This window comes from Euleptes europaea, chromosome 1 (genome assembly GCF_029931775.1).
Source record: "Euleptes europaea isolate rEulEur1 chromosome 1, rEulEur1.hap1, whole genome shotgun sequence".
NCBI lineage: Eukaryota > Metazoa > Chordata > Lepidosauria > Squamata > Sphaerodactylidae > Euleptes > Euleptes europaea.
Window position 1 is genome coordinate 51,852,674 of NC_079312.1, and position 14,334 is coordinate 51,867,007.

The 14,334-nt window shown below is 43.0% G+C and overlaps 1 protein-coding gene across 3 annotated transcripts in view; it reads right to left on the reverse strand.

Annotated features, from left to right (window-relative positions):
- The window catches only part of SRGAP3 (SLIT-ROBO Rho GTPase activating protein 3), a 255,426-nt gene that overhangs the window by 153,247 nt on the left and 87,845 nt on the right, over positions 1-14,334 (reverse strand). The window lies entirely within an intron of this gene.

The window sequence follows — 14,334 nt, forward strand, 5'->3', positions numbered from 1 at the left end:
CTGTAACTGGGGCATCTACAACAGGTAATTCTAGCATACCCATGGCCCCAGGATCCATCTCATACAGTTTCTTGGCATTGCCAGAGAACTGTTAGTTATGGAGCGGCTTTTCCCACTCAGACCTTATTAGGTTCTGAAAGGGCAATGGAACCTTAATAATGTGTGAGTCATCTTGAGGAAAATAATCCTTGGATCCTTTGCGCCTGGCTTTTGGTTTGGGCTCATCAGAAGCCTCTGGCTCGCTTAATAGATCCAGGGCAAATAAGGCTTAGGCTAGCAGGGATTGAATAATCATCAGGGCTAAACAGCCTAGGCTGTTGCTCTTGAATTACAGGGAGTTCTTCGTCAGAGACAAAATCTCCCTCTTCTACCTCCTCGGTTGCGGATCCCCGGCCGAGAGAAGAACAGTAGTCACCAATGGTCAATTCATGCCTATTGGGGACTGATTTTTAGGGCAGCCTTAGTTTACCATTGTTTGTTAGTGACAGAATGGCTGCAGCATGGCTCCTCTTGCATGGGATCTGAGCCTGCATAGGACTGAGAAGAGACTGAGCCCTGTACTCTCCCTTGAGTGTGAACTGTGGCGCCCCCTGGGTTTGGAATAGATAAAATCAAGGCCTGCAGCCTTTCAAAATGTCGTTCGAAAGTGTTTTCCACTATGAAAATCACCCTTTTCTCAGGTAAACCCTTTCCTCAGTTAATTCCCCTGAGGCCCCACTCCCATCCGGGGGTGGGGGTACTTTACCCTTTGAAGTCATGGAAGGATTTTTGCCAACTAAGCGATCGGAGGAACCGGCAGGGACCTTGGAAGGTCGAGGCAGCACTCAGCTTAGTGTGTCGTCTTGAATGTTTTCCGCTCTTTTTCGCGGTCGCCTTTGCCACCGCTTTTGCCGCCGCGCGGGAGGCGAAGAAGCTTCCTTGGCTTCCCTCTCTGAAAGTCCGCCGGAGCGGCTAACAGTGGGAGCCGGCTTGTTATGGCCGCTAAGTGCTGCATCATGATCTGTGTCGGAGAGAAGTTAGACTTCCTCCGCTACTGCAGTCGCGGCGTCCATTTTGGGCGCATCTTTTTCCCTTTTCACAAGCCCGATGCAAACCGTGTAATTTACCAAGACATGCATTGCAGTGGATAGATCTGCATGCTCCAGAGATAGCCACAGCTGGTATACCTGAAGTTGGAAAATGGCACTTGTGGCTACAGTCACCACCAATTAAACACCAGAACATAGTTCATGATTATTCCCAAACTACGAACTCAGTTCCTCAAGGAGAGAATGTAACTCCATCAAGAACTTCCTTTCAACACCTCGGTTTTACCTGAACTGAGGGGCTTACCGCACTTTGTATTTCCAGCAATGTATTAAGAGTTTGGAAATGTTGTAAACAAATCTGTTCGCACTTTCAATGTTTTCCCACCGATTTATTAAGAGTTTGAAAGTGTTTTAAAAAATGGTGTTCGCACTTACTTTGGCCCCTTCAGCTGTGAAGACGTCTTCCAACCATTTATTGGCCATGGTATCCAAAAACCCTTTACAAGCGGTGCATTGGTTTGCTCCGTTTAAGTGACATCACTAATAATGGGATCTACTCCCACTTTTCCCATGTGCCCCGCGTAACGACCCGGGGCGCTTCTCGGCGCGGCGGCAGGACCCGCGAGTCCGGCGAGAAGCCCTCACACACCCCAGCCCAGCCAGCCGCCCTTCTTTGGGGCACTTCTCGGCGTGGCGGCGGGCCCTGGGAATCCAGCGAGAAGCCCTCCCGCCCCCCCTTCTCCGGGGCATCTGGGGATGAGGCAGGGCAGTCTACCCCAGAGAGTATCTCTCCTTCGCCCGTCCCCCCCTCCAGCCGTGCTGGAGTAGAAGAGCGCGGTAGGGAACACATCGGAAACTATTTATTATATAACGTTGTCCAACTTTTAAAAATCACCTAGAAGGCTGAGTGCGGTAAGGCTCTAAGTTTCAGTTTACTGGGTTTCAGTTGTTTACTACTTTTTTGTCAAAGCTTTCACCAACCCATTTCCAACTCCAGGAAAATTCTACCTTGGTGTGCTGATGACAGCCAATTCTCACTTTCTTCAATGTCAATCCACTCCAAATCCACACACAAAGTCTTCCCGAGGCTTGAAACATGAGGGGCATGATTAGGGTTGCCAGGTAGCTCTTCGCAACTGGCAGGAGGTTTTTGGGGGGGAGCCTGAGGGGCTGGGGAGGGGAGGGACTTCAATGTTATAGAGTACAATTGCCAAAATCCTTTCTTGTGAGCAAGGCTTGGATGGGACTGACTGCTGAGTAAACATGTTTAGGATTGGCAGAAGGTGGCAAGATAGGGTTGCCAGGTCCCTCTTCACCACCGGCAGGAGGTTTTTGAGGCGGAGACTGAGGAGGATGGGGTTGGGGAGGGGAGGGACTTCAATGCCATAGAGCCCAATTGCCAAAGCAGCCATTTTCTCCAGGTGAACTCATCTCTATCGGCTGGAGATCAGTAGTAATAGCAGGAGATCTCCAGCTAGCACCTGGAGGTTGGTAACCCTAGGAATGATAGAACACTACAGCAACCCAACAGTTAATTCCAGTGTGGCAGTGTCCTTCATTCCACCTTCTGGATCCTGTCAGACAAGTAAGCACAAAATGCCAGTAAAACAATGCCCCCCTACTCCTAAATATGCCAGATAGTCCAGCTGCTGAAGGGTAGTCCAACACTAAGTATTCAATCACACCCATCATTATTTTTCCTAAAATACAGCTTGTAAGTAAGAATAAACTTCAGAAAACGTAACTAGGGAAGTAGCGGGTAGGGATAATTACAGAGAACATAAGTTGGACCTAGTCACTGAGGCTTCAGCAACTTAAGCAAGTGGTGGAACAGATTTTCACAAGTCTCGGATAGTAGTCAATTTTTTGTAACTTTTTGATTTAATATAGTATTTTAGGAAATGGTCAGACGACTGAAATGGAAGCAAAGAATTAAACTAAATCACAAAAGTATATTCTATTAATGTTTTGGGTTGACTGACTTAACATCACTTACTTCTTCAATGGTACAACAGTTTGATAATGAATTGGTAGGACTTGCTTCTGTGAGGAGTGACCTGCAGATTCCAGAAATGGATACCACACTGCATAAAATGTCTCTGGCTACGTAACTTTCTTTTGATGGGTGAGTTTATCTTGTACAATGAGGCCCCAGGTTCTTCTACACTACACTGCCAGGTCCAGTATAGCAGGACCTTTCTAATGGCAGGTAATAGTTATTCTGGCAGCTTACCAGCATGTGATATAATGTGATCTCACAGTTCTACTGGGAATACCCCCAATACAGCTAGTAATGGCACTTTTGGCAACTATTTTGTAATGCTACTGACTTCCTTAAAAATTCTATCTCAAAAAGACTTGTATCCAGACATGTTTGCCTCATGTGTAATACAGTGCCTGTCTCCTAGAGTAATGTGTTTTGGCGGTATCTGAAGTACATCCCTTGTAATCTTTTGCCTGCTTCAAACACTTAAAGCTTGCATTAAATTCACCAAATTCAACAAATATTTTCCAGGATAAGCAACAAAAAATATGGGTAGATGAAGATACCATAGTTACACAAATGTGCCACTACACAATTCTCATGGAAGATTTTAAAAGAGGAAGAAGGTTGACAAACCGAAAGCAGAGATTCCTAGAATACAGACAGGTGAAGCAGAAAGAGGATGAACTTCAAACACAGCAAACTTCAAAAGGAACATGCATGCATAATATAAATATGATATAAATAAAAATGTATGACTATTCTTGTAAACATTTGCTGAAAACCACTTTGAAAGGATAAGTATATACATTTGGTAAATAATAGATAAATGGAAGATAATTTTGAACATGCGATGGTGCTTTTGGTAAAACAGGTAGGTAGTTAATGAGTAGAAACTAGATGTCCTAAGCAATTTATTTTGGCAGCGGACACAGAGATAAAGTAAAGCAACACAGAGAGGATTATGTCTGAATGCTGGTTGTGCCTCCCAAAAAGCTATGCAAGTGACCTAACAATATGAAGCTTATTTGACCAACCCTATTTTGTCTTTTATTATTTCCTGAATTATTGTAGCCCCATTCGTAAGTGGAATGCGTTTAACCAAGCCTCTACACACACAAATCTCACAAATGATTTCCTCAACAGAACCCAAAAGGGGGGTTTGATTTATTTCATTTCAGATTGGTTTTATCTGCCCTACACACACACACACACACACACACACACACACACACTCACTCAAGAATGGCCAAGCTCTGAAAAAGGCAGCTGCTCCTGGCATAAACAGACAAAAGAAGGGGTTTCTCTAGCAACCGGGATCAGATGAAACCTTTCAAAAACCTCCTCCCTTCTCCAGTTTCCTTTCAACATAGTGGTGTTCACAAAACTCCCACAGAGACTTTAGACACAAATGCCCAAGAATTTGTTGGGAGGGGAAAGGAGGGAAACAGAAGATGAATCAAGCGAATACGTGCTGCAGTCCTCCAATTTCCAGTTCTTTTCAGTAGGTTTAGAAGCAGATGGCCCAGGACCGAGAATTATTCTGTTATTCTAATTTCCTACTTTGTACATCTAGCAAAGGAATCTTTCCTGGGAACCTCAAGAGAGAGAGATGAACCAAAAGTTAGCTGTTTTCCTCATATTTTCTGTTCAGTGCTTTGCTGTAATTCCCCCACTCTATCAGTTTAAAGTTCACACCTACACTGAGGGAAAAAAGTATTTGATCCCCTGCTGAATTTGCCCGTTTGCCCTCTGACAAAGAAATGACCAGTCCACATAATGGTAGGTCTATTGTAGCTGTGAGAGACAGAATAACAACAGGAAAAACCCCAGAAACCCAAAAGACAAAAGTCAGAGATTGAAGTGCATTATAATGAGTGAAATCAGTATTTGCAAAAGATGACTTAGTACTTGGTGGCAAAACCCTTGTTGGCAATTACAGAGGTCAGACGTTTCTTGTAGGTGGCCACCAGGTTTGCACACATCTCAGGAGGTATTTTGTCCCACTCCTCTTTGCAGATCCTCTCCAAGTCAGTAAGATTTCGAGGCTGATGTGTAGCTACTCGAACCTTCAGCTCCCTCCACAGATTTTTGATGGGATTAAGGTCTGGAGACTGGCTAGGCCACTCCAAGACCTTAATGTGCTTCTTCTTGAGCCACTCCTTTTTTGCTTGGCCGTGTGTTTTGGGACATTGTCATGCTGGAATACCCATCCTCGACCCATTTTCAATGCCCTGGCTGAGGGAAGGAGGTGCTCACCCAAGATTTGACGATACATGGTCTCGTCCATCGCCCCTTCGATGCGGTGAAGATGTCCTGTCCCCTTAGCAGAAAAACACACCCAAAGCATAATATGTCCCCCTCCATGTTGGACGGTGGGGATGGTGTTCTTGGGGTCGTAGGCAGCATTCCTCCTCCTCCAAACACGGCGAGTTGAGTTGATGCCAAAGAGCTCGATTTTGGTCTCATCTGACCACAACACTTTCACCCAGTTCTCCTCTGGGTCATTCAGATGTGCATTGGCAAACTGCAGACAGGCCTGTACATGTGCTGTCTTGAGCAAGGGGACCTTGCGGGCTCTGCAAGATCTCAGTCCTTCACAGCGTAGTGTGTTACCAACTGTTTTCATGGTGACTATGGTCCCAGCTGCCCTGAGTTCATTGACAAGTTCCCCCCGTGTAGTTCTGGGCTGCTTCATCACCGTTCTCATGATCATTGCAACTCCAAGAGATGAGATCTTGCATGGACCCCCAGACCGAGGGAGGCTGACAGTTATTTTGTGTTTCTTCCATTTGCGAATTATTGCACCAACTGTTGTCACCTTCTCACCAAGCTCCTTGGCAATAGTCTTGTAGCCCAGTCCAGCCTTGTGCAGGTCTACAATCTTGTCCCTGACATCCTTGGACTGCTCTTTGGTCTTGGTCATGGTGGCTAGTTTGGAATCTGATGGATTGATTGCTTCTGTCGACAGGTGTCTTTTGTACAGGTACTGTAACGAGCTGGGATTACAGGTAAGACCACTCCCTTACAGCAGGTGCTTCTAATCTCAGCTCGTTACATACAGTGAAGATACCAGGTAGCCTGACTTCTGGCTGGTTGATAGGGGATCAAATCTGGCTGGTTGATACGGGATCAAATACTTATTTCACTCATTATAATGCACATCAATCTCTGACTTTTGTCTTCAGGGTTTCTGGGGTTTTTCCTGTTGTTATTCTGTCTCTCACAGCTACAATAGACCTACCATTAAAATTATGGACTGGTCATTTCTTCGTCAGAGGGCAAACGGGCAAATTCAGCAGGGGATCAAATACTTTTTTCTTTCACTGTATACAGACTTCACTACAATCTGGCTGTTCAAGTCACTGGATGAAAGAGACCTTGCAAAGGTTGGATGGTGGACATCCTGATCCTGGTAATACATCTGTATGAGCAGTGCAGATGTGAGATAATGGTTGCTCTATTTAAAAAGAAGAAGCTCCTTCTCATAGGCTACAATGAAAATAAGAGAAGAAACTATGCCTTGCCTTTGGGCATCAACCCTACAGCGCCCTGGAGATTCAGTATGGTAGTATGTTCTTCTGGCAACTCTGCGGGAATCTATGAAAGCTGCATTTTTATTTTTGCCATCAAATCACAGCTGACGTATGGAAACCCCTAGGGTTTTCAAGGCAAGAGACGTTCAGAGGTGGTTTGCCATTGTCTGCCTCCGTGTCGCAACCCTTCTATTCCTTGGAGGTCTCCCATCCAAACACTAGCAAGGGTCAGGGCTGAAAGTATGTGACTGGCCCAAGATCAACCAGCAAGCTTCCATGACATGAGTGGAAATTTGAACCTGGGTTTCCCAGGTCCTAGTCCAACACCATAACCACTACACCATGCTGGCTCTCATGAAAGCTGCGTAGTAGACAAAGTCCACTCCAAAAGAAAATGTGATTTTGTTTCTCCCCCCGCCAAAAAGAAAGGTTAAGCTGGCCCAGCTCCCCACCATAGTCTAATGCACTCTTCAAAGTGATAAGGCCTACCTAGTGAAATAATAGAAGCATTTCATGAATTCCCCCAAAAAAAAAACTTAGCTGTTGACGCAAGCATGGTAACACCTGTGCAGAAGATACTTCAATTTTTCTAATCTGTCTTGATAATAACTTTAACACCTTCTCTGCTAAAATGTGATCATCATGAACATACAAAACAAAATAATCTGTTTTAGTTCAACTTTGGGATCTTTACCAAGCAGCTCAGCTTTGGTCTCCGGAATGCTAGAGAATGCCAACATTTTTTAAGTCAACTGAAACAAATCCTGTTAGGACCTTCTTACTTCAATGAACTAGCTCAGCATCTCCTACAGACGGGCCCAAGCTTTTCTCAGATGGAGGATTAAAAAGAAAAAGTACTCTCAGCAACTCTGACTTCAAGCCCCATTCTCCACCCTTCTACACTCCCGTCATGGACCAATTTCTTGGTACCTCTTGAAAGGCAATTTAATCAGTACAAAGTTATCACTGGAAAAAGGGCAATCACAAGCAATTACACAAAGATTTCCCTCCATTCCAACTGAACTCTTTAACTTGAATCTTGCATTACCTCAACAAGATACCTTGGCCTCTCCAAAGTCCGTAAAATGGTCTCTGCTCCGCCTTTAACAGCAGTCAAAAGGGAAAGGAAAATGAACATGAATTCCAATTGAAAGATTCCCTGCATCTTCTTCATTTCGTTCTATTGTAATAGCGAACATGTTCATCACTATATGTGTTTAATGAAAAGAGGAACGTTTTAACAGGGACAGCAAAAAGATAACTCCAGTATGGAGTTATCCCAACATCTTCCTTTCCATTGCCCACATACTATTTTCAAAGCATGGAAGGAGTAAACAGGATCCCACAAATGCACTTGCCAGTGATAAGTACACATTTTCTTGTAGCTTCAGTGCCCCTAAAGCTCACAGGCAAGATGACAAGGTGTTCTGAATCTGCGGAGAGTCTGGTTTAGTGGAAACCACAAATTTTGGCTGACTAACAGAGCTAGACAAAATTTGTGGAGCCCTAAATATTATGCAGAGGAAGGCAATGGCAAACCACCTCTGTTAGTCTCTTGCCATAAATCAGCTGCAACATGACAGCACTTTACACACAAATATCCCCGCAGGTACCTTTTTAAACTGAGAGGTAGGGACAATTCATAAAATTTAGACTAAAAACAGTAGTCTATGCATTTCTAGGTTACACAAGAGCAGAAGGAGTTTTAGGAACGCATGGAGTATCAGGTATCCCAGCTGTGTAGTACAGAGGAATTCTGCTTATCAACAAAAGCCATGTAGCAAAAGCAAAAGCAACAGCAGCAGTATTTTAAAGCAAACCATCATGGGCATTTCTGAAAGTCTCTAATGAGATGGAGGAAAGCCAAGACTGGCTATTTACTTTGGGGAAGAAACAGATGGGTGAAAAACATCCTTCAGCGGATACCATGGTGCCCACGGGCTTCATCGTATTGGCAATCACTGTTCAAACCCTTTTAGAAACTTCAACCTTTTTTCTTAGTGTTTTTTTTGTAGGCCATAGGGCAGAAATGCTTTTTTGTTCCTTTGCAAGCTCCATTTATGTTTTCTTGGTTATCTACAGAAAGCTGCTCATCTCTGGATGAACCCAGCAGACACCAGCAAGGGATGCTGTATTTTGTCTCCTCCATTCCTGAACAGTGACAAGAAATGGAGCCTCCAGCTTCATTTGCTCAAGAGGCTGTTTTCCCAGACTAATGAACCCTCTCTTGAGAATACAAGCTTCAACAGCGCTCTAGAGAGAACCTCGAGTCAGTATTTTTGAAAACTCGACCAAGAAAGCAACCTAATGTTGCCAAGTTCCTTCTATAACTCCTGAGGTTAAAAAGTAGCCTCCGTGAGGGGGATCAAGTTTTCCAATACACAAAAAAATACTGTGAGCCAATTCACAGTTTGCCAGTTCACTGCCTGAATATATGGAAGTGTATACAGCAAAATGACTATGATCACAAAAGTGCAACACAGCTTAAATCATAAGCCTTTCAAAAGTCAGCAGTAACTGTTTCAGCAAAAATTCAATTTGAACCCCAAGAGTTTTCTACTTGGTAGAATGCCACCGGAGCTGTCCCTGCAACTACAAGACTTATTTAAATGTGCCACAACGGCGGCGAGAGTTGCTCTCGCAAGAAAATGGAAACAACCAACTTTGCCAGATGTAGATGATTGGAAAGACAAAAAGATGTAATACGCTACGATGGCCAAAATGACTCACATGATGAATACAGCCGACAAGAAGACCCTCGATCAGTTTAATGAAAAATGGAAACTATTTTATATATTGAAATTGATGGTTGAAACTCTATATTATAGTAGCAGATTAAATAAACAGAGGTTTATTTATAGCAAAGTCAACCCCTAGTAGAAAATTCAAAAAGAAAATGTCAAGAGATAGTCTGCTTGACTAATTAGAAAATTAGATGTTGTAACTATGTTGTAATTTCTTTTTTATATATACTCTATTCGTAGACGGATCCCCTATCCCCCTTTTTCCTTCTGTATCCCCTATTTTAAAAAATTTTTAAAAAAATTAAAGTCAGCAGTAACATGTATAAAGAAAATAAATCATTGAGAAAGCCAACCAAAGAACTAGTGTGGTAAGGTGGTTTGAGTGGCAGACAGAAGTGAGGGAGACCAGGTTGGAAACCCCATAAAACCCACTGGGTGTTGTTGAGTATGTTACTGTCTCAGCCTAACATCTTCTCATGTCTTTCTTTTTATCCCAGCCACAAAGTACGAGAAACCAAGAAAAGACACTTGCTTTCTAGCTTTATTTTGAAACACTCTGCCTCTGGAGCACACTTGGCCTCTACAGCTTGAGCTATAAGGCAATAGTACAAACACTAAGGAAATTTTAAAAATCTAACTGTTGCCTCAGTCTTTGTTTTTTAGTTTTGTTTTTCTCCTGAAGGAGCCTTCAGCACTTGCCTCTTAAAAAATGCACATTGACTCAAGGCTGCGGGTCAAGTCACACACAGGGATGCTGAGAAATCCTTGGCACAGAACATTCTCTAAGCAGCTCCTAATTGTGTGGCTTGGAAATATGAGCTAGTATTGCAGAACAACCAAGGTTAAGAAAATATCAACTCATTTCTGCTGCTATTCAAATTGCTTTCCAAAATCCAGTCCTTTGTTTATTCTACTTTCCTGCTGTAGAGACTCAAATGGATTCAGTCCCATTTACATGTTAAATGGCCATTTGGCGTTCATCAAGCACAAACATTTCCTTCTTGTACTGTCCTAAGAGAAACCCGAAGTACAAAAAAAGGTTTCAGTATTAAGGATTTTACATCCGAAACTAGAGTCTGAAGTATTTGGCTGGGCATCAAATGAGTGTGAACTGCCTAAAAGCTGTCAGGGCCCCTTTCTTTTTAGCACTCTTTTAAAGTTGTACCACCTCTCAAATCCAAACTGTATGTTCTGTGGGACACATTCTCATCTGCCCCACAGAACTTATAAATACACCCAATAACTCGGTACGCACTTATCTGAAACTGCACTTCCCATTTATTCTGAAATACAACCTCTCCTCATTACAAAGCAGCTTGTGTTTGGCATATTTCTCCACTCTATGAGTCTGAAGTCAAACAGATTTATACCCAGGCACACACACGCCAATCACGAAGCCTTCCTTTCGGAGATGTTCCAACCTAAACGACGTGACTTGCAACGTAAACAACCTAATCTGACGTATTCATGAAACCGTGGTTTTTTGGTTTCTCAAAATTCCCCCCCATCATCCCCAACTGCAATATTCTGTATATTCTGCAATCCCACTGGCAGATTGCTTAAAATCACTAACACCTAGAGACGTCTGGCAATGCCTGTGGCAACCGCAGAAAGGGAAGAGCAATTTCAGCCATTTGGTGCTCTGTTTTTATATTGCTTTCAAATAACTCATCCGCTGGACAGAAGTTTATTGCATTCTACAGCTCACTTTGGCAACAACTCAATTGTAATAGCCTAACTACCACTCAAAAGCTTCTTTCTCTCTCTTTCGTACACACTCACTTTGCTCAAATTTCATATAAATTCTGTACTTGGTCCCAGGTGTGTTATGTACGTGAGTGTGTAAGCAAACATAATGATCACATCCAAGCACTTAACTGCACTTTAGAACACTACCAATAAATGGGCATGCTGCGTATACCACTTTGGATACTAGTTAACATTATACTGCAAAGTCTAGTCTTCTGCAAAACTGATCTGCTGAGGTTTGAAATGCAGAATAGGAGCTGGGGAGGCATGATCTGGATTGTGGCTCCGGTACCAGGGAATACTATCCCCAACGTTTTCTTTTCCCCCAATTTTCCCCAATTTCTTTTCCCCTGAGATTTGTCCCATGGGGAAAACATACAGAAAATATATGGATACCTGTAGCATTATTCCTGGGTTCCAATTAAGATCAGGAAAAAAGGCACTGGGACAGAGGTTAATCCCCTTCTCTGATCCATAGTCCTGACCAGGATTCTTCCCCCTATTTGGCAGCAGCTGTTGAAATCCAGGAATGGTTCAGAACCCCACACCCCAAACTTCATGCCTAGGTTTGCTCTGACATACACACTAGCTCAAGCCAGTTTGCCCCAGTTTGTAGACTGTATGCATGGCAAGATCACACCACAACCACTTATAGAACATCCCCCACAACTATGTACATATATCTCTATACCTCTGTCACTCACTGTGGAATTCTACATTTGTCTCCAAAATCATCCCACTTTTTCTTCAGTGGTTTTGCCAAAGTTCAGAACACTTGGAACACCCAAGAGATATACTTTTACACTCATTCAGCTCACTAGATTGTGGTCTCTTGCTTTATCCTTTGTAAACAGGAAACAATCCAATTATAGCATGCCTGCTTGAAACCAGAGACTTGTTAAGGATCAACGTCATCCAGCTGAAGTCTTAGTTTCTTAGCTTTGGGACTGCCTCGCCCCATATAACCCCTGAAGAGCCTTGTGATTGGCCAGTAACAATCTACTAGAGTTTCCTGAACCTAAGAACGTCTGGCTGCCCTCAACCTTTTCAGCCATGGCCCCAGCCTGGTGGAACTCTTTGTCTAGTGAGACCCAGGGCCTGAGGGATCTAGCTACATTCTGCAGGGGCCTGTAAGATAGAGATATTCTACTAGGCTTATGGCTGAGGACAGCTGGATGCTGGCCTCCCCTCCCCCTCTTTCCCCCCTTCATTCCCCTTTCTTGTTCTGTCCAGCCTTCCTCTCAACCTTCCCTATATGTCTTAATTGCTAGTTTTGGTCCACTTACCCCACCCCACCCCGAGATATGAGATATGGCATTAAAGTAATCTACAGTCACCGTAGTAACATCCCTCCCTACAGGGAATGAATTGGGCACCAAAGACAGAATTAGAAGTAAATTTTACATTTCAGTGTATTAGAATGTTTTAATTTTTGCAACTTGTTTTTTATTGTATATCTAACTAAGTTGGTAGCCGCCCTGAGCCTGGCCTGGCCAGGGGAGGGCCGGGTATAAATAAAAGTTTATCATTATTATTATTCTTTTCAAGGCCAATTGCTGCTTTGCTGTTCTCAGTCTGGAAAGATCCATGGGGTGCTCATTACAGGCAGCAAAATAAAAAAAGCCAAGCTGGGCCACCTAACAGAGACCGCTATTTTCTTAGTGTTATCTTTGTACTTTGAAATAAAGCAGCCCGTAGCCAAGATTTCAAAGGCTTCATTTGTGGTCCAACCAATTGTGGGAATGTCTTCCTCAGTCTGGAAAACACTGCAGCCGGCCAATCAACTTAAGCTGGAAAAATGCACTCCTGGTTTCCTCCGTCATCTGGCCATCCAGGCTCAGTAAAGCATCCAAGAGGGTGCCCAGACTGAGAGCTTGCTCCTTTCAGTGTAAGCTGAACATCTATTTCTGGATCACTTTTACCTGTAACCCATAAACATCTAGGAATGAAGGCGGGGCTGTCTTTGGCTGTACTATCCAACCCAGATCTCTGGGTTCGTCTTTAGAGATGATGCAACCAGAGATGAGGCTTTTTTCATATGGGGGCACCTTGCCTCTGGAATACTCCCACTCTGAGGCTCATGGTATCTATTTTATTGTATTTTAGAAACCAGGCCTTCAAGGTGAAGGTTTTGTACAGCCTGAACCTCCTAAGTAAAATGCATTTCTCCTCATCTACTATAAGCAACCTCTACAAGAAAAGAACAACCTATTTCTTGCCTCCAGGAATCATATGAATGAGAGTACCCAACATCTCAGAGCATCTTCCCCTCTTCATGTGGAAACAGAATTGTTCAGGAAGGCATTTCTATAAAAGGAATAAGTATAATGGAACAGAGGACGCTTTTATAAAGGGAACACGGTTGTAGTCTATTCCACTGTTTATTGCATGTAATATCTTGCTTTTGTTGCACTGTTTTCTACTTTCATTTTTACACTGTTTATGCCATATAATGTCTGATGCTTTTTTGGCATTGTTTCTAATTTTTGCAGCCCTAGTTCTATTGTACTGTTTTTTTGATGTCTCATCCTACTTGATTGCATTGTCTTATACAGTAATCTGCCTTGAGTCTGAGGGAGAAAGGCAGGCAATAAATCAAGTAAATAAACAAATAAAGTCAATGCAATCCAGACAGAGCTCTTAAGCACCACTGATTCTAAAGGGAAAAATATACCTAGATTTTAAAAAAAATGTGAGAACTGGCCCTATTAGAAAAACCTGCTTTATCTAAGGAGTTGCATAAACTAAGTCACAGGTGTGCCTATATTTTTTTATTTATTTAAAACGTTTATTAGCCACTTTTCTCCCTTGTAGAACTCAGGGCGGCTTACAGTATAAATAAAAGGATAAAAAACAATAAAAACAATATAAATAAAACAGCAACAAAAGGTCACAATTTATAAACTCTAATCAGGACTGTCAATAAATAAAAACTATCAAATGGAGTCCCAATATTCATTGGGAAATACTCATATTCATTAGGAAATACTCAAAAGACCTGTACAGAAACATCAATGTTTAGATTCCTACAAGCATTCCATGCAGGGCTGCCCTTGAAAAATGCACAGAAACTTCAATTGCTACAGAATTGCTGCAGGCAGGACATTGTCTGGAGTGGGTCATAGGGGTCATGTCACTCCAGTCTTGGCCTATCTACACTGGCTCCCAATTGGCTTCCAGACCCAATTCAAGGTTCTGGTGTTGACCTTCAAATCTCTGTATGGTTTAGGACCAACATACCCAAAGAATCGTATACTCCCTTATGGACCCACTTGACCACTTCAGTCACCTTC